A 25714-nucleotide genomic window follows, 5' to 3' on the forward strand; every position below is an offset into this window, starting at 1 on the left:
CAGCCAATCTAGGTGACACTGACCCACAGCACCAGGCAGGCGGGATTTCACCGCCTGCAACCCTGATCTGTTAAGATTGGCTGGGACAGAGGACTGCGTCTGAAGAAAAGACTGCAGTCCTTGAAAAGATTCTGCCCAAGAAAAGGCAGAGGGATCCATGCCAAAACCAGGGGGTACCTATCTTGTGCCTACTGAACTACCTTCCCCTGCTGATGAACCAATTAGGGGAGTTCCAAAGTCAGGCAACCCTTCTGGCAGCTGTTTTCCCAGTCCCACATCAGGCTGGGAAGAACCAGGCTTAGTAGAATCAGACGAAGGCAATTCCCCCTGAGCCTCCAAGCAACGCTGACACAAGTTAGAGGGAAAGCCAGGCTGAGATGCTCGAATATGACAAGGAGCACAGAGGCTAAGGCACTTAGAGTGATGGCGCCTACAGCAAAGAAACCTATCAGTATGCTCTAATAAGCGTCTGAGGAGTTTGTGCCAAGCTGTATTCACGCTGCAAAAAAGATATAATTGCGATGGAGAAGGTACAGAGAAGGGCTACCAAAATGATAAGGGGAATGGAACAACTCCCCTATGAGGAAAGACTAAAGAGGTTAGGACTTTTCAGCTAGGAGAAGAGACGACTGAGGGGGGATATGATAGAGGTGTTTAAAATCATGAGAGGTCTAGAACGGGTAGATGTGAATCGGTTATTTAGTAGATGTGAATCGGTTAGTTACTCTTTCGGATAGTAGAAAGACTAGGGGGCACTCCATGAAGTTAGCATGGGGCACATTTAAAACTAATCGGAGAAAGTTCTTTTTTACTCAACGCACAATTAAACTCTGGAATTTGTTGCCAGAGAATGTGGTTCGTGCAGTTAGTGGGCTTGGACCTGTGGAAGCCATGAGTAAACTGAATTACAATTACAATATAGTAAACCTTCTATACCAGAATATCACTAACTGCCAGATCCCAAATATTCACAACCCTATATATGAAAAGGCAACACTTTCTCTAACTCACACACACATACTCACTCTTACTCCTGTGCTCACTCACTCTTCTACCCCTCTGCAATCAGCAGCAGCCTCCTTTTCTCCTGGCCGCTGCTACTCCTGTTCCTCTGTTCTGGCAGGCCAATGCTGCCCCTGTTCCTCTCTTCCATCCGTGCTGGCCACGGCTGCTCCCTCCTGCTCCTTTCTGCTGGCCCCATTGCCCACAGATGCTGCTCCTGAGTCTTCCGGCCATTGCATCTCCTTGTTCTTACTACCCAAGTGAGCTCGAGCAAAGGATTTCCTCCTCTAGGTCACATGGGTGGAAAGAACAAGGCGGCACACTCACCATGGTCCTAGCACGGTTGTGCTGCCGCCTCCACTGGTGCTGTAGGCAGTTGTCTATGCTGCCTAGTGCTTCCAATAGCCTTGCATATGGGACACTGGGGCAAACAGCCTCACAAGCAGCATAGGGTGAGGGAGGAAAAGGCTGTAGCATCCCAGACAGGAGTCAAGGCAATATAAGCAGGGCTGCCCTTGTTCTGAAGAAAGCCTCATTGTTTTCATTTTATTTTATTTGCTAACCCAACCTGCATATGAGAGAGGCCATAGAGGTAGAGAGGTACAGCTAGCAGTGGAGAGGCAACGATGGAAGCACTGCAAACAGCCTCCTGCTGTGGGAAATTGCATGGGATCGGCAGATAGCCGCATCAGACAGAGCCAGGAGCAGCGGCGGGAGCTCCTGCTGCCAGTGGCATCTCTAGACATAAGTATTTGGAGGGGAGCAAGCCTGAGCAATATTTCCATATGTCACACACACCCCTTTTCCATATGTCACATACACCCCCTTTCTGCATTCAACACAGATGTGCACTTTTCTGTGCAATTGCTACACATGATGCCAAGGGCACAGCAAAGGATTTTGGAGCATAGGACAAGCTGTCAATTTGATCGTCATCATGCCTGTACAGAGTAAGATAAACAATCTGCAAATAGCTACAGGCAGGAATATTTTCCACCCCTGAATTAGTTATAAAGACCCTTAAAGAAAAAGTCCTAAGGGCCTTCTATGCAAAAAAGAAACCCCTTACCAATTTCAACTTCTCAGCAAAACTACCATTAAAATGATTTGAATGCATCATTCAACCAATTCTCTCAAATGTTAGAAATATCTGAGATAAAACAGAATCCCATTATAAATCCTGCACCTCCAGTTTTGTAAATATCCCCCACAGCCACAGAAATTCCCTTGCCCTGCTCCCTCATCCAAAAGTGAGTGTAGAGCAGCAAAATATTGTTTCCTCTTACACCTCAATAGAACAAAAGTTCAGTTTTTGTGTCACCTCGGTAAAAGCAACACAATCTGCCTGCATTGCCAAGCTCAACTGTGAAATACAAAACCCTGGAAAAATCACTGAGTAGATACTGTACATAGGAATCCTGCCATACCAAAACAGCATGAACTCCTAGGACACAAACAACCACCACCCTACCTATGCATAGGCAGCACTGTAAGTCTTACTCTGGATCCTAAAACACCAATACACCTTCTTTGGGGAAAATAGAACAAACTGGACTGCTACAGATCCCTACACAAAAACCTACTTGCTAGCAGAATCCCTAACCTCTGTCACACACGCAGAACACAGACAAACTCACCAAATACAGAATAAGTGACTACAAATTTGAAATATGAAGACCAAAAATGAAATGGGAACTCCCCTTCCAATAAGCTAGACTCTACATGCAGTGCAATACTGGAGAAAAACAAATCAAAATGCAATTTCTCTTGTACCGAGCACAAAAATATAAGAGATGTTCATTGCCAAAGCTGACATGTTCTAATCATTAAAGAGAAAATAAAATGCTTTTTTGCTATCATTTTTGTCTGGACATTTTATTTTTTTCAATCACATTGTCCTAGTCTCTTGTTCTCAGCTCTCCTATCATCTCTCTTTATCTAACCCCTTTTCCAGGGTCACCTGTCCATTTTCTGTCTCTTCTCTTTCCTCCTGTCTTCTTCATCTGCCTCTCACATAGATTTCTTTCCACCTCCCGTTATTCCCAAGATCTCTCTCCCCTGTCCAGCATCTCAAAGCTCTCTGTCCTTTTCTTCATCTCCCTAGCTTCGGCATCTCCTCTCATTCTTTAGCCCAACCTACTTCAGCTCTCCCATTACTCTCTACCCAATCCTTTATTCTCCCCTCCCCCCACCACAGTCCAACATCTCCCCTCACTTTCTTCCCTCCCCATCCCATCTATTCCGTTCACCCAACGCCTCAGCCCAGCATCTCCCCCTCATCCCAACATCATCCGGCATCTCCGCCTCTGTCTTCCGCAGCCCCCTGATCAGCTTCTTCCCATGGCCCCAACTCGGGTCTTCCTACTTCGCCTGGCTTGGATCAGCTGATCCAGTAGGACTCCAAGGGAAGGGCTAGATGCCAAACAAAAAGGCCACAGTGCAGCTGAAGATGTGCAGAAAAGGAAAAAAATAAATATGGGGCCTATCTGTCGGTTGGCATTTGCTCAGGCCCTCAATCAACCCCACCTTCTCCTGCCATACAAGTTTCCTGTTACCCAGCAAACCCATGCGAGGGATGGGGTTCATTGAAGGGCTTGAGCATGTACCAGCTGACAGATAGGCCCCATGTTTATTTTCTATTTTTCTGCACATCTTTGGCGGCACTGCAGCCTTTTGGTAAATGTACTGTGACTCCCACCTCTTCCCCCATAGTTCCAGCACTGTCACAGGGAAAGGGAGAAGTAAATGATGTCGCAACGGGGTTGCGAGCCCTGTTTTTGGAGGGGAGGGGGTAATTTGCCATCCCCTTGCACCCCTCCTGGGGGTGCCATTGTGTGCTGCTGATGACTGCTAGGATAGGGTTGACTGAAGGTGGGGGGGAGGAGGGGCGGGCACGGACAGTCTGGACCACAGCAGGAGTAGAAGTGCCTGTTTTCACTGCTGTCACGGATAGCCAGGCCCAGTGGTGATGCTAAGCATGCTGCTGCAAACCCGAAAGCGGGGGCCTGGCCTTGGCGTCATTGCTGTGGGAAATCAGATTTTTAAAGTTGCAAATATAAATTTGCCACATGGCCTGGATTCACATGGACAGCTAGACCAGCCCACTAGGGCATTCCTGAATGCAAGATAGGCCAATCCACTCCTAGGCTCCCAATCATTTGTTTTAAGTCTCAATTTGCCACTTAACTGACTACATTCTTTTGAATATATCCGCATAATTTTAGATTTGCACTCGGGCACACCTACTTAGCCAAAAAACTTATCTGGATAACTCCTAATATCAGAGTTAGACAGTTAAGTTATTCTCTTAACTTGGCCCACCCCAGAATCTTAGTCAGATAAGGAAGGGGAATATTCAAAACTAACCAACTCACAAAGTTATCTGTCTAAATGGCTTTGAATATTGACTTCTAAATATCTTAAGGGCAGATCAAACTTGAGAAGTAAATCACAGTTGGGGATGGACAGTGAAATGAAGGACATGAATCACAAAAGGCCTTCTAAAATGGTACAGAGACCATGCACAAAAGGCTTAAGAAATTCAAAATCTACTCACTGGAAGAAAGAAAGGGTATAAGATTGCAATCAATTCTTGAGAATGAGAAGAAATGTGGCTTCTTGTGCTGAACATCTTCTATGGCAAATACTTCTACCTTGTACTTTATGCAAACTTTAGTCCTGGGGGAATTCTACGCTAGCACGGAGCACAGAATTTGCGCAGAATTCTCCCGCTGCACAGAGTTGCCACTTTCTGCGCTGAGTTTGGCAAATATGGAGGAGGCCCTGGTGTGCTGCGAGTGGAGCTCATCCTGCTCGTGGCAAAGATGAAGCAAGCCAAGGAGAGAATGTGTGTAGAGGTGTATGTGTGAGAGAGTGTAAGACTGCGAGCCTGTGGGGGGTGAGAGAGAGCATATTTGAGGGTGAGTGAGTGTGGGTGCCAGAGAGAGGGCACCTATCTGAGGAGATTGTGAAGGAGTATGTACAACTGTGTAAGATTGGGAGCTGGTGTGTGTGAAAAAGGGATTGTGTGTATGTGAGGGTGATTGTTTTTTTTGTGAGGGACAGCCTGTGTGAAGGGGTGTGTGAAAGAGAGAGACATAGATAACCTGTGTGAGAGGGTGTATGCATGAGAGAGAAATGGAGCCTATGTGGGTGTGTATGCAAAAGAGAGAGGGACCCTGTATGAGAAAGAGTCTGTATGAGGGGGTATGTATGTGTACTAGAGAGAGGGAGCGTGTGTGTGTGTGAGAGAGAGAGAGAGAGAGAAGGACAGAGGGAGCCTATGTGAGGGGCAGTATTGAGAGAGGGGGGTCAAACTCTGGGAGTGGTGAAAGAATGGAAGGGGTTGAGCCTAGAAGGGAAGGGGAGAGATACTGGCAGGTGGAGGAGTTGGGGCCTGAGAGGACAAAGTGGCCTGGGGAGTAGTGAGAGCGAATGGGACACTTTTACAGTGAACTTCTAGGGAAATTCTGCTCAAAATATTTAAAATTCTTCATCTTTCCTTGCTGTCACCATTCATCATGAGAGGTCTAGAATGGGTAGATGTGAATCTGTTATTTACTCTTTCGGATAATAGAAGCACTAGGGGGCATTTCATGAAGTTAGCAAGTAGCACATTTAAAACTAATCGGAGAAAGTTCTTTTTCGCTCAATGCACAATTAAACTCTGGAAGTTGTTGCCAGAGGATGTGGTTAGTGCAGTTAGTATAGCTGTGTTTAAAAAAGGATTGGATAAGTTCTTGGAGGAGAAGTCCATTAGAGAATAGCCACTGCCATTAGCAGTGGTTACATGGAATAGACTTAGTTTTTGGGTACTTGCCAGGTTCTTGGGGCCTGGATTGGCCACTGTTGGAAACAGGATGCTGGGCTTGATTGACCTTTGGTCTGACCCACTATGGCATGTTCTTATGTTATTTAATTTTGTTCTTCTGGAAACACAGTGATCTACTCAATGAGCACTTCTGTTGGAACTCCATCTGTTCATATTGTAAATATGAAAAAACTGTCGCTATTAAAAGTAGTCTTGCCTCATGGTTGTGGGTGGGGAAACCATGAGACGATTATTTTGACTCTCTGGGTAAACCTCACTGGTGCACAACTCTTTCCACTAATGTAGCATTATCCTTACTGTTGTTTTTGTAATTATTTTGTTAGGGCAGCCTTCTCTAACCTGTGTCTGTATTTTGCAGATTTGGTTTATTCTTTTCTTTTTTAATGTCTATGTCCTTGGACTTGTATTCTTTTTCTCATTTAATAATTCTTATAATAGAGAATTGAACATAAAAAAAAGTCTGCATCTTTAAGTAATAATTTTTTTCTGTATTACATTTTAAATCAATTACTTAAAGACTGCCATGTATAGTGTGTTATTTTGACCAATATAAAGTATGCAGAATTTTAAGGTTTTGTGCACAGAATTTTATGTGGTGTGTGCAGAATTTTAATTTTTTTTTGTGCAAAATTCCCCCAGGAGTAAAACTTGCTACATACCTGAATGTTTCTGCCGGCCCTCAAGAATAGTGCTTGCAAATGGCGAGTAGAACTGTTGAGTTAGGACCCTGACTGGTGCCGTAGTAGGAGTATGAGGTGCTGCTTTCTGGAACAGAATTAGCAGTAGGACTGTGAGCCGGCACGTGATGGCCAGCCCCATTCCCTCCCACGGATTTCCTTTTCACAATCCTGTTGATTCTTTTCCAGACAGCAGTGCCCCACATATCCTTACTGGGGGTATGGATTACCAAGAGAGGGGATACGAGTGGAAAAGAGCAGGAGATGGGAGTGAATAGGAAGTACAAGTAGAGGATATGTTATACCCTGCAGGGAGCAAGGATTTTGGACCTGTGGGTTATAAAAACTTTCAAAGTAAATAAATAAAGCTAGGAGGAGCGAAATGTGAGGAAATACTTCCTGACAGAATTGTGGGTGCCTTGAAACGCCTGCCAGCAGAGATGGTAACACATGAAGGAGCGAAGGAATTCAAGCCTGCTTTGGACACATACAGGTTGAAATTATAAGGAAAAGGGAAGGAGAAGACTGGAGATCAAGTAGGGTCTGCGGTGACACTGTAGGGCAAGGGCAATCGAACAGAATGGACGGGCCAACAGATCATTGTCAGCTGACAACTACTGCATTATTAGGTATTCATACAAATGTGTCATCCATTTTCAGCATTTTTACAGCATGTCACCGACAGGAAAATAACATCATAAAGAGAAACTGGAACGAACAAAGCTGAGGCCCCTAATTCTCTAACTATGGCAACAAAGGGAGGAAATGACTTGCCCAAGGTCACAAGGAGTATCAGTGGGATTTGAACCCTGGGTCTCAGCCCGCTGCTGTAACCAGTCTACAGAGGGAATGGACAAGGTCCGTGGACACAGTTGGTAGCAGAAAGAATGCAGCTCGAGTACTAAAACAAGAGCGTGAAATGAAGATTGGGAGTCCTGGGCAGTCGGGCAAAGGATTCCCAGAGCTGTAGGACTCGTTAGTCGGAAGAGGTGCAACATCGCAAGGAGTGATAGTTTGATTACAGTCAGTATACAGAGCTTAAGCTCGATTTGATAGGCTTGAGGTTTTGGAAAAAACACGAGGGTGATGAAGTGGTTGATGTGGAAGCTGAAAGCCATTTGTATGAAAAAAAGGCGGGATGCATACGCAGCTTAACCCTATGTCTGAAGTAGGTGAGGGCGACCGAAACGAGCAGCTTCCAGGAAAGTAACGTTAGAGGACAAGTGTCTAGCCGGTCATCTGATGGAAGCATGAATTTGCTCCAGCACGTCATCTATATAGCATGGAAATATATATTATTTATTTTACTTCATTATTTATTTATTCATTTAATTGTGGCTCTCGGCTCGGACAGGAGAGGTAGGATTCTCGACGTGAACTCAGAGCTGAGCGGGTCCAGAGTGTGGCTCTAGATTGAAAGACTGGTAGGGGTATGGCCCCGAGGCATGCTGGAACAGAAACCGGCCAGAGGGTTCTGGCAAAGGAACTCCCCAGCTGTCATGGCGAGCAGGTGAGCGGGTTTGCACTATGCTGAACACTCTAAGGTGTAGCACCTCTTTCCCCGCCGGCAGTTGATGTGAGTGGAGAGCGCCTTGGAATGAGAGGAGAAGAATTCCATGCTAAGTAGAAAAATGTCCCGGACCTGGGATCAGACGCGTGCAATCCAGAGATGAGTGAAGCGGGTGGAAGAGGAGATCACCGCTTCGGTGAGGAGATGGGTTGCTTCACAGGGGTGTCGGCTGGCCACACCCCTGTGAAGCAACACCTATAGGAATGTTTGTTCGTGGTATGTGCGATGCAGCGGTGTAATGTGCAGGGAAGTTTGTTTATGGGAATGACTTCCCTTCAGTCTATGAGTATTGTAAGCTGTGGTAGAGAGCATGCAGTGAGGCACTAGCTGTGTCAAGAGGCCACCAATGAAGAGTGGGTGACTCGCCAGAATGATGGCTATTGACACAATACCCTTATTAAATAAACATACACATGCTTACTGTGACTCCTACATCGCTCTAAGCTTCAACAGCAAGAGGTAATGGAAAAAAGGATTTGCACTCATAAAGAGGGGAGTAGCTGGCTTGTTACGGCGGTTACTACCCCAAACCAAATATGCCTGATACTTCACTTTCAATGCATATACAGCATAGCTCTCTGCTTCAATGACAGGGGAGAAGAATAACTGATACTTCACACATCCAGCAGAGCTCTCTGCTACAACGGCAAAGGAGAAGAAAAAGGGTTCGCACTCAAAACGCGGGGAGTAGCTGGCTTGTTACGGCAGTTACTACCTCAAACCAAATGTGCCTGATACTTCACTTTCCATGCATATCCAGCATGGTTCTCTGCTGCATCGGCATGGGAGAAAGACTGATACATCACGCATTTCCAGCATAGCTCTCTGCTTCAACGGCAGGGGGAAAAAAAAAAAAAAAACAAACAAAAAAACAAAAAACTGATGCTTCACGCATATCCTGCATAGCTTCAACGACAGGGGTGAAGAAAAAAAAGGATTCGCAATCACAAAGCGAGGAGTAGCTGGCTTGTTACGGCGGTTACTACCCCAACCAAATGTGCCTGATACTTCACTTTCAATGCATATCCAGCATGGCTCTCTGCTTCTACAGCAGGGGAGAAGAAAAAAAAAACCAACAAGAGCTGTACAACATAGTCTAGGTAAAACAAATAAGCATGGGTGTAGCTTGCTTATCGCGGCGGTTACTGCCCCTACTACCCCTAACTAATCAAGCTAGATATTTCACTTGCATGCAGCTCCATCACTGCTCTCTACATTAATGGTGGGGGTGGAAGGGGAATAGAACAAGGAGCTAAGAGTAACAGATAAGAATGAGAGAAAAAATGTGTGAGGCTTGCTGGGCAGACTGGATGGGCCATTCGGTCTTCTTCTGCCGTCATTTCTATGTTTCTATGTAAAGAAGATTGAGTATACTGTTGTGCTCAGTCGCAAAGAGGCCTAGATTCCAAGCTCAGAAACAATATAACATATATATATATATATTTATATATATATTTTTTTTTGTATGCCCTGAAGGTATTAGTTATGGGCAGGAAGTAGGGTGTAGGAAGATGGGTCTGCTTTTCCCTTGCTCGAGAACTTCTACAGATGTTTGCAGGGGCAGCAGGAACTCCATTGGTGGAATAGAAATTGAAATCTGGTTGTTCAGGTGGACTACCAGAGTGCGTCTACGGGGGTGTGCTTGAATATCTGAAAAGAAAGCTGGGGGCTCAAAGATCCTGGCAAGTCGTGTGTCACGCTGTTGACAAGCGGATGACAGACCCTGAATGCACAGTAGGGCAAAAAAGAAAAAAGGGGGAACTGCACTACCCGGTGTGCCATCCTGGTCCCATTGGAATAGAACGTCCTCCGGAGATTACAACCAGCCTTCATGGAAGGGCTTCTGAATCCCAACCCATAATCAGTGGTTGAAGGGAAGATCCCTTCCCACCTTTTTTTTTTTCTTTTGAGGGTTGCCCATGCACCGCGGGTGTCCAGAGGCAGCGAGGAAACGATACGCCAGCAACCGGCATTACAGGGTCCCTCGTTCTGACGCCTCCACACCGGCATACGCTGCAGAGACAATCGCTGGACGCTGGTGCATTCACGCCTGCGCAGCCGGATACTCCGGTCAACTGGAGGGCGCGTCTGTGCGACATTCATGGACTGCGGACGCATTTTGTCACGGACGTGTCAGCGTTAGTGAACTTGTGTATGCGCCCATGTGTCATTGTATGCGTTGATCCATCAGCGTGCCCGCAAGTGTTTATGTACGCACCGGCAGCCGCATCAATGTGTCTGCGCACCGGCGGTGCGTCGATGTGCCGGGGGAACACCTCAGCTCTTATTTCTGCCGGTGGGCGTATTGGTTATTCAACCAGGTGCGTCGGTGTCTCGCTGTCGACACCATTTTGGATGCCTCGTCGATGCCCCGGGTCGGTCATCGGCGCCAGCTCGGAACCGGGAGGTCCACCGAGGATCCCATGGTAAGGATCCCTTTATGGCTGGGGGGGAGGGGGGGGGGGAGGAGATCCTGGAGAAGATTATATATATATACACACACACACACCTCTCCTTAGGGCAGTCCTCAATACTGTTTCTGACAGTTTCAGAGGATTTTTTTTTTTTTTTTACAGTTTGTATCTTCTTTTAAAAATGTTGTGAATATTAGTTGAATGGAATTCCTGTCCCTCGTAGAGGATGTCTCCCTTACGTACTCAGTCGCGCGGAAAAAAAACGGACTGAGGTGATTTGGGGTAGCGCGGCATGGTGCAAGCAGGCGCTCCTCACTGGCAAAGATCTGTTTTTCAGCTTTGAGAGCTCCGCCACCTAGTGGCACGGAGGACGGTCCCAGACAGCATGGCTAATTCATGCTGCTTATCTACAGGAAAAAAAACCAGGACTTAGAAAGCAGTTTTCTCTGACAACTCTGCTATATTTTAGCAGGGACCTGGTAAGCCAAGTTCCAATTCTGCTGTAAGAAAAAAAAAGAACGGTGCTCCTTCTTGCATTAGGTGTGAGGCATATGCAGAGGTGGAAAAACACGCACTGTAGAGCAGTTGCTTAAATTGATCCCTGCATTTAAATCTTTAGAAATAAAGGTTAACCACAATGTTGCAGGCAATACCTTTTTATTGGACTAACAATACATTTCTGACTTCCCTTCAGCAGGTCAAAACAAAATGAGCTAATCAGAATTCTGCTAAGTTTTTAGTCCAATAAAAAAATATCACCTGCAACTTTCTGGTTGACCTCTATTTCTATAAATGCAAGTGGACACATTTATTTAAGTGGTTGAATGGCCCAGTGCTGGGTTTTGTTTTTTTGTTGCAGTTAATTCAGATTGGCCTTGGAAAAAAAACAAAACACAAAAACAGGCCAATGGCCAGCTTTCTAAAATTCTACAAATGGTTCAGCGCAGGGTTTTGTTTTCATGCTGTAGCTCATTCCTCAGTTTTCAGGGATAAGTAGAAGAACGTGCTTAGGGCACCAAATTTAGAAGACATCCACAAACTGGGACTCCCCCTGCTACTCTGATTTCCAGGGGCAACCCCCTGCTACTCTGATTTCCAGGGGCAACCCCATATTCTTAGTCCATTGCCCATAGGCCTACGCCCTTAAATCCCTTAAATCCAGCCCTGCTCTGCTTTAATCAGTACACGTGCAAAATTGAAGGGATTACTGAATTATTTTCTTGCTTATGATGCCAAAAGCTTTCCTTATGGTTAGTTCCATACTAATAAAAAAAAGGGGTTGTAAACAATCTTTAAATTGAATTTAAAAATGTTTAAATCTCTTTCTCAGGACAACATCCTGTAAGAAGTGGTGCACATCCATTCAGCTGGAACTAGAATGGGTCTTTCCATACAGTTGGAATATGGGCCACTGCCAGTCTGGAAAGGCTTCATGTAGTGCATGCTGGGATTTGTATTCACTGGGCATCTTATTATGTGAATGTATTACTCATCAGTTTGAATAAGAAATTAATGCAAGGCAGGGTATGATACAATTCAATCTTGCCTGCTGATTTGCTTTCCTTGAGTCCTGACAGACCAGTAACCTGTGGGATTATCTCTCCCACCAGCAGATGGGGACAAAGTGTGAATGCTTCCTCTCTGAAGTCACTACCATAAAGGCTGGCCCAGCAGAGGGGATGTCTGTAGTCTTTTGCCAAAGTGTGGCTTGTTGCTTGTACCTTTATATCTTTCTTCTGAAGCCCTTTTTCTTTCTTTCCATTTTAAGGAAACTTAGCTCATCACCCAGCCTGCTTCCTTGTCCGTTTGTCCTTCCCAGCATGATAATTCCCCTGGTCACTCTACTTCCTGCAGTAAGGGAATGCAAAAAAACAAAACATAATGAAAATGGTAATGAAAAAGCTGTGTTCCCTTCTTATATTCTCATTTACTTATCGGGGTATGTATTACTGTATTTTTTGCTCCATAAGACGCACTTTCTTTTTCCCCAAAAATGGGGGGAAAATGTCTGTGCGTCTTATGGAGCGAATATATATAAAAAAAATAAATTAACTACAACCCCCCAGCCTCCTGACCCCCCCAAGACTTGCCAAAGGTCCCTGGTGGTCCAGCGGGGGTCCGGGAGTGATCTCCTGTTCTTCAGCCGTCGGCTGCCAGTAATCAAAATGGCGCCGGTGGTCCTTTGCCATTACTTTGTCACAGGGGCTACCGGTGCCATTGGTCGGTCCCTGTCACATGGTAGGAGCAATGGATGGCTGGCACCATCCCTGGTCCCCGTCATTGCACGCTTTTGTCACTAAGGAGGGCTCAGGAGTTCCCTTCCTTTGGAAATTGTCTTCTGCCCCGAAAGGGCCGAGATCTGCCTGGGATCCTATCTGGAGGGGATATCTGGTGTCTACTGCCCCTTTTTCTATAATCTCTGGGCCACTGTCTCCAATTACTCCCCTCATGAAGCCTCTGGGGCCTTGCTCATCCCAGTCTTTGACCATCTTTTCTAGGTCCTCTCCAAGCAGTAGTCTCCCTTTAAAGGATAGCTTCCCTAGCCTGGTCTTGGATGCTGAGTCTGCCGCCCAGTTTTTCAGCCATAATAGCAGTCTTGCCATGACCACTGTTGCTGCTAATTTAGCTAAGACTATTATTTATTTTATTTATTTCTAATTTTTATATACCGATGTTCTTGTATGAAATACAAATCACTCCGGTTTACATAAAACAGTGGAATGCCCAAAATAGGGGAGGGGCTTTACATAGGACAGTAGAACAAAATACAAATTAAACATAGTATAGTATAGTATAATTACAAGAAAGCGTTTGAACTCAAAATCATAGTACAGTTAAAAAAAAGTCATAATAGGATAACTCCAAGAGGTATCCCATAATTGAGTTTATCAAAGCATCTGGGCTGCATTAAATGTCTGGGAAGGCTTGGCGGAAAAGCCAGGTTTTTAACTTTTTTTTTAACTCTTGATGACTTGGTTCAAGTCTTAGATCTGGGGGGAGCACGTTCCATTGGTGGGGGCCTGCTGAAGATAGTGCTCGTTTGCTCAATGATGATTTTACCAGCGAGGCATGCAGTGTGCCTTTGTATGCGCCTCTGATGGGTCTAGAAGATGTATGAGGTTGGAGTTGTGTGCTTAACCTGATGGGAGCAAGTTTGTGTGTTGCTTTGTGAATGATTGTAAGAACTTTATAGAGGATCCTTTGTTTAATAGGAAGCCAGTGGAGGTTACGAAGGATTGGAGTGATATGTTCTCTTTTGTTAGAGTTTGTGAGGATTCTGGCGGCAGCGTTCTGTACCATCTGTAAAGGTTTGATAGTATTTGTGGGGAAACCGAGTAGGAGGGCTTTACAATAATCGAGCTTAGATAGTATGATTGATTGGAGTACCAGCCGGAAGTCAGTGAAGTGAAGGAGGGGTTTTAGCTTTCTGAGGACTTGCAGTTTGTAAAAGCAGTCCTTTGTGGTTGTGTTTATAAACTTTTTTAGGTTTAGATTGTTGTCTAACCAGGCTCCAAGATCCCTGACATCAGGTGTGAACATGCTATTTGAATTTATTGATTGAGAGGAGCTTGATGAGCTGGTGAGGGGTCATGGGAGATAATGAGCATTTCAGTTTTATTGGCATTCAATACTAAGTTGAGGCTAGAGAGTAAGTCTTTAATTGGCTGAAGGCAGTCATTCCAGTAGGTGATAGTTTTTTGAAGGGATTCTGTAATTGGAAGAAGGATTTGTATGTCATCTGCATAGAGGTAATGGGTAAGCTTAAGGTTTGCGGGTAGGTGGCAGAGAGGGAGGAGGTATATATTGAAGAGGGTGGGTGAAAGTGAAGATCCTTGAGGGTCTCCTTGGTCTGTAAGGACTGGATGAGATTCCTTGTTGTTTATCCTGACTTTATAGAATCTGTTGCTCAAGAAGGACTGAAACCAACTGAGAGCTGAGCCTTTGATGCTTATGTTGGCTAGTTGGTCTATAAGTATAGTGTGTTTTACCGTGTCAAAAGCTGCAGACAAATCTAGAAGAACAAGCAGGTAGGATTGTTTTTTCTCCAGGTTAACGAGGATGGTGTCTGTGAGAGATAGTAAGAGATTCGGTGTTTAGGCATTTGCGGAAGCCGTACTGAGCCGGGGACAGAATGTTGTGGTCTTTCAGATATTCTGACAGTTGCTTGTTGACAATTTTCTCCATCAATTTGGCAATGAGTGGTAAGTTTGCGATTGGTCGAAAGTTGGCTGGGTCCGCTGGAGAGGCGTTTGATTTTTTTAGCAGAGGTTTGAGGATTGCCAATTTTAACTGGTTGGGTACTAGGCCTTGAGAAAGAGATGTGTTAATAATTTCAGAAATTGGTTTTGAGATGGTGTTCGGGATGGCGATGAGCCATCCTGAACACCACTATTATGAGGTCATACATCGTATCTGCCACAAAGGCTGCTGCCGAATCCACTAGGGACGCGACCGCCATATCCCCCGAGGGTTCTGCTTCCTCGGGACCCTGGATCTCTTACTGAAACCAGATTAGAGAGGCCCTGACTACATAACCTCCACAAATAGCCACCTGGAAGGTCAGGGATGAAAGATCAAAACCTTTCTTCAGTAATGTCTCCACTTTCCTGTCCTGAGTGTCTTTTAGGGCTGCTCCATCTTCTACTGGTATCATAGTTTTCTTTGCTACTGCTGCAATAGCTGCATCCATTCTAGGAAGATCTAGAAGCCTATCATTATCCTGCTTTTCTATTAGGTATAGTCTCTGTATAGTTCTATGGCTTCTAAAGCCTAGACTCTGGCACTTCTCACTCCGCTGTCAACATGTCCTGGATTGCTGAATGGATGGGAAATGCCTTACATGATTTCTTTATCCCTGTGAAGATGGAGTTTCCCTTCATTCTAACTTTGGGCATTTCTACCTTCAAACTTAGGACTTAAATCACATCTGAGTGCCTAGTCTCAGGTTCCTCCTCACCTAAAATCTCTTCTTGGGATGAATCCTCTTCCTCCTCAAATCCTCCCCACCCCCCCCGGGCCACCACGTTGGTACTCCAATCCTTCTAGCCTGGGAGCGACTTGGGCTTTTCCCCGGAGAAGCTGCCTTGCTCTGCTTCTCCTTCATCTGGAGGTAGGCTTGGTGCATAGCCAAAATGAAGTCCAAGGAAAACTCAAAGTCCTCCTTCCCCTGGGACTTTGGTCACTGAAGCTGCTTGGCTGAGGCTTCTTCGCTCTCCAATGTTGTGGAGGAATACCTCGACTGCCCTGAAACCGGCTCCAGAAGCAGCGGAAAGGACATGCTCCCTGACGTGCATTGCTCAGTTGGCCCAGCCTTGCCTCCTTCCTCTACCGGAGCCTGTTTTTCGCAGTTGTGGCAGAAAGAGCTGGTGATGCTAGGGATCCTCCAGGCCCCGTAGCTGGCACTCTTCCTCCCCTTGTCCATACCTGGGCCAGGCTGCGATGCTTCTGGCTGGGTTGCTTCTCTGCCTCTATGTTTTGTTTTGTTTTTTTTTTTTTAACATCACAGTTTAGTTGATTTCACCAGGAAATCGGGAGACCAAAACAACTGGTTGCCCTGGGGAGGGAAGTTCTGACCCACGGAGGCTGTTGTCCCACAGGGTTCCCCACCCTGGCTCCTGCTCCTTGGGAAAGCGACTTTAAGGAAGGTCATTGTCCTAGGGCCACGCCTCACACTACTAGACCAGTGACATCTGTGCTCCATCCCCTCTGCTGGAGGCAGAGACTACCGACTTCCCCTCTGCTGGGCCAGCATTATGGTAGTGACCTCAGAAGAGGAAGATTTTGCATTCTACCCCCATCTTCTGGTGGGAGGGAGAATCCTCAAGTTACTGGTCTGGCAGGACAATGAGGAAATTCATACTTACAGAAACATCAACTGGTAGTTTCTGTGGGAGTTTTTAGAGAGGTATTTTCCTCTTTTCTGGCCATGCCACCAAAATGAGAAAGGGGAAAAAAAAAAAGACCACCTGCCTTGTTCAGTCTTTTCGATTCAATCGGAATTTGGGGAAGAAAAGTACCTAGGTTATGACCCCTCTGTAGTCTCTATACATAACACACAAATAGTGATCTTCACAATAGCTGCTTAATCGAAAATTGACAGTACATATACACATACTGTCAATTTCCGTGCAGACACACAAAGTTTATGGGAACATTGTCATAAAAAAAAAACCCACCCCAGAATGTGTTTACAATAATTTGCACAACTACCTCCATTTCAAATGCAGTTGTGGGGTTTTTATGCTCTCTCCATCGCTGTAATGCAAAGTCAAGTAAACTGTTCTATGCGTTTGCGCTTCGCAGGAAACCAGTGCGTTATCTTGCTGCATTTCAAATGGTCATTGCAACTCACCTTTTGATTGGACAGGGGGCAGCCCGCGGTCTCCCGTAGCAGATCATCTGGCGGTGTTATGAAGGAGGCGGCTGTTTTGATCGAGATCACTCTTTCCAGGGTTGTGGCTCGTGCCGGGGAAGGTCAGAGCCAACGAGATTCCTCCTGTGATGCTAAAAGTGGGGCCCAACTGAGCACTTCCTACAGCTTTTTGGGTCCAGCAACCAGTGCATGCAGGAAGAGCAGAGAAAACGGCTGAGAAAACATTGCTCAAATTGCAGAAGTAATGTTGATTAGTAGTGTAAACCACAAAAAAAAAAGTATTTATTTGGGTTGGGTTTTAAATTTACTTTTGTCTAGGAAACTGCCACTTTAACAGACCTGTCACCTAGGGAAAAATAAAGAGATCATACATGGATATCATCCCGCGACTCTACAGACCTGATTTTTATTGTTTTCAAGAGGTGAGGAAGCCCGGAACAAGAGCAACAAGAAAACCTCTGCCGCAGCGACGTGCATGGTGTTGCACTATTAGCGGGCCGGGGGGAAACACGGCCCGGGCGGTACAACAGGGAAAAGTCTCCCCGTCATGGTAAAGCCTACCGAATACGAACTGCGGATCGTGCGTTGGGGGCGACAGTGACGTCGCAGCGCGGGACTGCTCACTGCCGTAAGGTGGGATGGCAAGTTTATTGATGGCTGCACGGTCTTGGTGCCGACCGTGAGAACAAAACTTAAAAGGCGGCAGTAGGCAGAAAATTGGAAACGGGTCCAGAGATCAGCTCATGGTGACAGGGGACACAATCTGGACTCCCCACATGTCATGGTCAGTTCAGCCCTGCTTGTTAACGGAGATAACAGGTTCCAATCATGTTTTTTGAGACCTCTGACCATACGGCGCTTAAAATATCCACATTTAATTTGGTTCCGTATGTGTGCTTTCATGGATAAATGGGGATCAAGTAGCACTCTGAGGTCATGTACGCAAGCTGATAAATTAATTTTCTGTCCACTGAACTCAAACTGCAGAAGCTGGGCTTTTGCAGTCATTACAGATGTTTAAAGTAAGCTATTATAGAATAGCCATTTTTGTATGGCATCAAGATAAATTTCCAGATATTTGAGCATGGTGGATAGAGAGTTGGTTACTGGAATGAAGAAACAGTATGTCAGATGCATATTTACTAAAATTCAGACCCAGACAATAATGTTCCCTAAAATTTTTGAAAGACTGTGTGCAAACATTTTTGTGTGCAACTTTTTGTAAGCTAACTTCAAATTTGTGTGCTATGAGCTGATATAATGCAAATAATATTGTGCTGATAATTTACACAGCAGCAATAGATAGTTAAACATTGTTGAGAGAGCTAATCCCTGAGGTAATCGTAGACCATCATGAAGTGTTATTTCCAATATAAATCTGTTGTGAACACGCAGATAGAAACAACCACTTTTAACTCTGTCCAACAACGCCGTATTCCTCAAGCTGCTTAATCAATTTTATATGACATATGGCAGTGGTTCTTGATCTTTTTTTGTTTTGGGACACACTTGACAGGTGATGATCACATGTGTGACACTGAATACATGACTGTTATGGGGCTAAATGTAAACATATACTCTGCATCCACAGGAACTCCCAACTTTCGGGCTGATTCAGCCTGTGCCCGCTCTCCCGGTGCGCGCGATTCAGTATTTAAATGAGGCCCGGCGGTAAAAAAGGGCAAAAGGAGACGCTAGGGACACTAGTGCGTCCCTAGCGCCTCCTTTTGGACCGGAGCAGCGGCTGTCAGCGGGTTTGACAGCTGACGCTCAATTTTGCCGGCGTCGGTTCTCGAGCCCGCTGACAGCCACGGGCTCGGAAACCAGATGCCAGCAAAATTGAGCGTCTGGTTTTCGGGCCCTCCGACTTAATATCGCCATGATATTAAGTCGGAGGGTGCATAGAAAAGCAGTTTTTACTGCTTTTCTGTGTACTTTCCCGGTGCCCGAAGAAATTAGCGCCTACCTTTGGGTTTTGCCCGCCACAGTTTGGTATCTGAGTAGCCAGGGGCTCCTGGCTACTCATCACGGTCTCTGCTACAGCTGCTCCCTTGCCTCCTGCAACAGCTTTTCTATGTGTCTTGGTAAAGTTTAATTTTAAAAAAAGAGCTGTTTTCACTGCGGCTGACTGACAGTCTTCAGTGCTGAGGTAAGGAGAGGTGCAGGAGGGACCGGTTCTTTTAAGGCCGGCTGGGGAAGCTGTCAGCAGTGTTCCCCTCAGCTCCCTGGGCTCCGGGTCGTTTTCTGAGGGCAAGGGTGAGTTTTTCTCCATGTGCCTCGTTTACTCGCTGCTTCCCCGCTGGGGGCCTTGCGATTTCACTATAGACAGGCTCTTTTCCCGCGGCACGGCTGCACGCATTTTTTTTTCTCCTCAGCCGGTTGTCTCTTAGCCCGCAGCACAAAAGTTTCTTTTTTTTCTGGTCCTGCCTGACTGGAATTTTTTCTGCGTCGCGGCTCCGAGTGTTTCTTTTTTTTATTCACACCCTTATCTATTTCACTTCAGACTATCGGCGCGCTGCTGCGGATGGGACCGAAAACAGAATTGCAGGCCTGCCGCACGTATGGGTCATGCGGCCAGGCATTAGATGCGGCCTCCTTATGCGCGGTGTGTTCCCCAGAGTTAGAGGGCTCTTCAGGGCTTCTTGCCTCCTCACTCGGGGAGGGAACGTCTGTGTCACCTTCGGCTTCGCGGGAAGAGGATTCTCTGCCTGTTCTAGCCCCGGCGAGGGAAGACCTCACCGGGGGAACTGATGATATCACCCCTGCTGACTCTCCAGTGGGGGAGGGGGACCCGGAGGGGTTTTCCCCAGAATTTGTTCTCCTTATGCATCAGGCTTTCCTGGTGAGGAAACACTTGCAGTAAAGCAGCCCGGTCTCCTGGGGCAGGTTCGGACCAGCCTGAGAAAAGAGGTCGGGTACAGATCCTTGTCAGCGCCTCTCTGATCAGGCTCACCCCAGGGTATGTGAGATCCGATCCTGGGGTCTGGGGCGACACCGGCTTCAGGGGTAGTAGGGGCGGCAGACCCGGATCTGCGGCCGGATATGGCTGATGTGGATACTGCTGATCCGGATGAGCCCGATGAGCCTCCTGCAGAGGGGGATGATCCCAGCATGGTGCGTTTGTTCAAGCAGGATGAGTTAAGACCCCTTATTCCCAAGGTCCTTGAAGTTCTGGGACTTAAGGTTTCTCAAGAAGAGTCTGACAATGATGGCGTCAATCCAGTCCTCGACGGCATTAGGAGTCCCAGAAAATCTTTTCCTCTGCCTAAGAAGGTTCGAAAACTAGTGACCTGGGAGTGGGAGACTCCGTATTCCAGCTAGAAGGTGGGCAGAGCTATGGCGAAACTGTGCCCGATATTGTCTGATGTTTTGGATTTACTGAAGATTCCAAAGGTGGACGCCGTGGTCTCGGCAGTCATGAAAAAGACCACTATCCCGGTTGCTGGGGCGGCTTCCTGTTGAAGCGAGCATTCGAGGTTGCCACGCTAAGCCTTCGGGTGGCGGTTTGCGCTAGTCTCATGCAGAGGACCTGTCTGTGTTGGGTCCAGGAGTCGGCTGCTGGGGACAGTAGGGCTCTGCAGTCTGCCCGCCTAGAAGCAGGCGTCACTTATGTTGCAAATGCTTTGTATGATCTGGTGAGAACCTCGGTGAGAGGTATGGTGTCCTTGGTGTCAGCGCGGCGTCTTCTCTGGCTGCGAAATTGGGCGGCGGATTTGTCCTTCAAGTCCCAGCTTTGTAATCTACCCTTTTAAGGGTAAGCTCCTGTATGGGGAGGATTTGGATCAGCTAGTAAAGCTGCTTGCCGAATGCAAGGGCAATCAGTTGCTGGAAGATAAAAGATCTTCTAAGAAAGTCTTCCCTCCTCGAGCAAGGTTTTGGGACTCTCGCCGCTTCAGAGCGGGTAGATACTCCGCACCTCCTGCTTCTAAACCTGCTTTGGGGCACCAGCAGTCCTTTCGAGGGGGTCGCCGGCCCAGAAGAGATTCGGGACATCTTGGTGCAGGAAGTAATAAAAACCTCCAATGAAGCCACAAGCACCCATTCCGTCGTCGAAGCTGTCTGAGCAGATTATCCAACTTTTACATGGAATGGGCAAGAATTACATCAGACCGCTGGGTCTTAGAAGTGATCAAAGACGGGTATGCACTGGAGTTCTCGCGCCCGGTCCGGGAGGTTTTTGTGGAGTCCTCAGTGGCCTCAAATGTCAAGCCAGAGGCGGTCCTCCTGACTCTACAACGACTTCTCGAGCTCAAAGCTATTGTCCCAGTTCCGGAGGCTCAACAGGGACGAGGTCGGTACTCCATGTACTTTGTGATGCCTAAGAAGGAGGGCACGTTTCAGCCCATCCTTGATCTGCAGAAGGTGAACCGTTGCCTTCGGGTTCCTCGCTTTCGTATAGAAACCCTGAGGACAGTGATGGCTGCGGTTCGAAAAGGGGAGTTTCTCGCTTCTCTGGACCTCAAGGAGGTGTATTTACACATTCTAATCTGGCTGAACCATCAGAGGTTTCTGCGGTTCAAGGTCTTGAGATGACACTTCCAATTTCGAGCCTTCCCATTTGGTCCCGCAACAGCTCCTCGCACGTTCACCAAGGTGGTGGTGGTGGCGGCCTTCCTTCATCAGGAGGTAATCTTGGTCCACCCATACCTGGATGACTGGTTGATTTGCGCGAAGTCTTGGGTGGACTGCGAGAGATCAGTGCACATGGTGATGTTCACATTGCGATCCCTAGGTTGGGTAATCAATGTGCAGAAGAGTCACTTGGAACCCACTCAAAAGTTGATTTGTCTCTAAGCACAATTCGATATCTTGCTGGGCAAAGTGTTTCCAGCGGCGGACCGAATAGGGAAGTTGCAGGAACAAATACATTCCCTTCTTCGAAGGAACAATCCCACAGTGTGGCATCATCTTCAGGTCCTGGGCTCCGTGGCTTCAACCTTGGACTTGGTTCCTTGGGCGTTTGCTCACTTAAGACTTTTACAGCGTGCGCTTTTGTCTTGCTGGAGCCCGGTGTCAGAGCAATTCAATCTACCAATGCCTCTACTTCCGGAATCCAGAGCCAGTCTGTTATGGTGGCTGTCACTGGACAATCTGGAATGGGGGGTGGATTTGGACACTCTGAATTGGCTGATAATTTCCACCGATGCCAGCCTCGCAGGTTGGGGGGGCGGTGTGTGCAGACAGGTCTGCCCAAGGGCTCTGGTCGGCGATGGAAAGATCCTGGTCCATAAACTGGCTCGAGACCAGGGCTGTACATCTGGCCCTGCGGGCATTTCTTCCCTGGATCCAGGGCAGAATGGTGCAAATCTTCTCGGACAATGTGACAATGGTGACATACATCAACCGGCAAGGCAGGACTCAAGTCCTGCCGTAGCACTGGAGACACATCTTCTGTTCACCTGGGCGGAGTGCCATCTCGAGGGCATTGCCACATCCCATGTCGCAGGAGTAGAGAATGTGCAAGCCGATTATCTCAGCTGTCAGCAATTAGACCCAGGGGAATGGGAACTATCTCTCGAGGCATGGAATCTCATTTGCACCAGATGGGGAACTCCTCAGCTGAATCTGATGGCAACGCAAGCGAATGAAAAAAGTTAGTTTTTTCAGCCGTAGCCGAGAACAGGGCTCAGTGGGCATAGACGCTCTTATGTGTCCTTGGCCCACAGGGATTCTGCTGCATGCCTTCCCGCCCTGGCCCCTCATAGGTCGGCTTCTCCATTGCATAGAGTGGCACCCAGGAAGGGTGCTTCTGGTGGCGCCGGAGTGGCCACGTTGTCTGTGGTCCACGGATCTGGTACGCTTGGCTCTAGAGGGTCCACTTTAGCTGGCTCATTTAACGCATCTGCTCCGTCAGGGGCCCATATTTTCGGATTGGGAGGATCGCTTCTCTCTCGCGGCTTGGCTTTTGAGAGGCGACGTTTACGCTTGAGGGGTTATTCAGAACAAGTCATTTCCACCCTCCTACAGGCGAGACATCCAGCCACTTCTATGGCCTATGTGAGAGTTTGGAAGTTTTTTGAGACGTGGTGTCATCAGCGTTCCTGTGACCCTTTAGCGGTGCATGTTCCTCAGGTGCTTGACTTTCTGCAACAGGGCCTCGCTAAGGGCTTGGCTTTCAGTTCCCTTCGTGTACAAGTTGCAGCTCTAGGTGCCTTGCGGAGAAACTTTGACGGCTGTTCGTTGGCAGCGCATCCGGATATTGCTCTGTTTCTTAAGGGGGGTCAAACAGTTGCGCCCTCCCATCCGTTCGGTGTGCCTGGATTGGAGTTTGAATTTAGTCCTGCGAGTTCTATGTGGCGCTCCTTTCGAGCCTCTTCATGGAGTTTCCCTGAAAGATCTGACTTTGAAAACGGTGTATTTGGTGGTCATTTGCTCGGCCCGCTGGATCTCAGAGTTGCAGACGCTGTCTTGTCGGGATCCTTTTCTTTGGATTTACAACGATTGGGTATCGTTACGACGGTTCCTTCCTTTGACCCTAAGGTGGTTTCAGCCTTTCACGTCAATCAAACTCTGGAGCTTCCGGGGTTCCCTAACTGGTCCTGGGAGTTTTCTCAGAACAGAGACCTTCATTTTTGGATGTGTGGCGTGCCTTATTGCGTTATCTGGAGGTTACCAATGACTTCAGACGTTCTGATCATTTGTTCGTTCTCTTTGGTGGCCCAAAGAAGGACAAAGCATCAAAGGCGACCATATCTCGGTGGATTAAGGAAGCCATTTGCGCGGCATACATAACCCAAGGGCGTCAGGTGCCTTTGGGTCTCAGAGCTCATTCCACTAAGGCTCAGGCTACCTCCTGGGCAGAGTATCAGTTACTGTCGTCTCAGAAGATCTGTAGGGCGTCAGTGTGGTCGTCTATTCACACTTTTATGAAACATTACCGATTGGACGTTAAGGCTTCTGATGAACCATCCTTCAGGGAGAGTGTGCTTCGTGCGGGTCTTTCGGGTTCCCGCCCAGTGTAGGGTTCCTTGGGTACATCCCACTTTTCTGGACTGATCTGGGTATGTTCAGGAAATGAAAATTGGTTCTTACCTGCTAATTTTCGTTCCTGTAATAGCACAGATCAGTCCAGAGACCCACCCCTTTCTTCAGATACTTAAAGACTGTCTTGGTCAGAACCTGCTTAAGTTTTTTATTATTGAAGCTCCTTTTTTGTAGACATGATTCATGGAGCAGTTTTTAGCAGTTGTTCGGTCTAGTTTTTGCCTATGACGAAGTGGTAGTCCGGAAATTTGGTTGGGTGCTACCCTTCGTTATTTAGTTCTATTAGCATGGACTTGGGTACAGTTCAATACTGAGTGACTGCAGGTGGTGCTCTCGTTATGTAGCAGTGCCCAGAGTTCTAATTGTTCTCGGACTCCACTTGCTGGTAGGGATACACAACCCACTTTTCTGGACTGATTTGTGGTATTATAGGAATGAAAATTTAGCAGGTAAGAACCAATTTTCATTTTATACACACAGAAGCAACCTTCATCAAATACAGAATAAAACACCACAAATTACAAATCTGGAGACAAAAACTGTAATGGAAACCCCAAAAAACTACTTTGTATGCCGTGCAAAACGAGAACTAGAAACAGAAATACATTTCCTCCTACACTAAGCAAAGCACAAAGATAGTTTTGAGAATGTGCATTTCTTCTGACATATTATGGCTCTTGCACTGTGTTACTTGCCCTCAATGTCTTCATTATTCCCTCACTTTTCCCAACTACTCCCTTTCAATCATCCACAAACATTTGCATCCTACCCAGCATTCCCGATCCCCACCCCTCAACATCCTCTTCCCTGCTTGCCCCTTTCTCCCCTTTCCTCTTCCCTGCCCAGCTACCCAGCCCTCTCTTTCCCAACCCTTCCTGCTCAGTAGCCCCCACAATCCCTCTCTCTTCCACCTGTCCCTGCCCAGCATCACCAACTTTCTTTCTTCCACCCCACTCCACAGAGTGACAAGAGCATCAGCAGCATCACTTTTGAGCTTATCTGCGGAAGATAAAATTAGTATCCCTTCGGGTCCAAAAGAGCAAGAGTTGGTAATGTATTTCTCTGGAGGAAATAGCCTCCTACTGGGCCAGAAAGCGGAGAAGGAAGCAAGAGTAGCCACCTGTTAGGCCTGCTAAAGGAGGTCGACCAACTCCCACCAAGGTTAATGAGGAGAAAGCAGCCTCCTGCTGGCCTTGCAACGCACATCCAAGGGCCTCGCGGCACTTCAGTGTATCCCGACATATCTGTTGAGAACCACTGATCTATGGTGTCTAATGTGGCTGAGATATCATGCAGCACTATAGAAGATAATGTTGGCCATTTGTCAAATCCTCATCAGATCCTATCAAATATTGACAATAATGTTTTAGTGCTACATTTCCTTCTGAAAAATAAACTGATTTGGAAATAACACTGAATTTTCCTCTAGATAGTTAAATTTGTTGAGTACTAAATGTTCAGTTACTTTTGCTATGAAAGGGAGTGAGGATATCGGTTGACAACTTGATAGTGAATTTGGTTTGGAATTACATTTTTAAATTATTGGATGAATTGCCACCTTTTTAATCGAACTAGGAAGCAGTATTTCTGACAATGATAAATTAACAATTTTAGAGGGTCATACTTTTAGATTTTTTTTTTCTTAACCAGAAGTTCTTTAAGTCTGAAAAAAAAAATTAAAAATTAGTACTGTTCCCTGGTCTGGAGTGATGAAAAGTGAAAGAAGAATAGATTTGTTCCATGTTCTCTCTACTTAGCTTGATCGCAGCTAGGCAGAGAGTGCATCAAACAAGGTAGAGAGAACATTGTACAAATGTATACTCTTCTTTCACCTTTTAGTCCCTCCAAATCACATTAAAACTT

General features: G+C 46.7%; 2 protein-coding genes across 6 annotated transcripts in view; one reads left to right on the plus strand and one right to left on the minus strand.

Annotated features, from left to right (window-relative positions):
* The window catches only part of FASTKD3 (FAST kinase domains 3), a 116097-nt gene extending 98755 nt beyond the window's left edge, over positions 1 to 17342 (minus strand). The window contains exons 1-2 of one of the 3 annotated variants that reach the window (XM_029590022.1): positions 16847 to 17315; positions 12216 to 12342 (exon numbers count right to left, since the gene is read on the minus strand). The gene's annotated coding sequence lies outside the window, so the exon portion shown is untranslated. Of the gene's footprint in view, positions 1 to 12215; positions 12343 to 16846 lie in introns of all 3 variants that reach the window. The other 2 variants (XM_029590024.1, XM_029590023.1) reach the window with 2 other exon arrangements.
* A 25-nt stretch (positions 17343 to 17367) lies between these two features.
* Positions 17368 to 25714, plus strand: part of MTRR (5-methyltetrahydrofolate-homocysteine methyltransferase reductase) — a 233773-nt gene continuing 225426 nt past the window's right edge. Inside the window, exon 1 of one of the 3 annotated variants that reach the window (XM_029590020.1) lies at positions 17368 to 17500. The gene's annotated coding sequence lies outside the window, so the exon portion shown is untranslated. The other 2 variants (XM_029590021.1, XM_029590018.1) reach the window with 2 other exon arrangements.

Source organism: Rhinatrema bivittatum, chromosome 2 (assembly GCF_901001135.1).
Source record: "Rhinatrema bivittatum chromosome 2, aRhiBiv1.1, whole genome shotgun sequence".
In the NCBI taxonomy this organism is placed as follows: Eukaryota; Metazoa; Chordata; class Amphibia; order Gymnophiona; family Rhinatrematidae; genus Rhinatrema; species Rhinatrema bivittatum.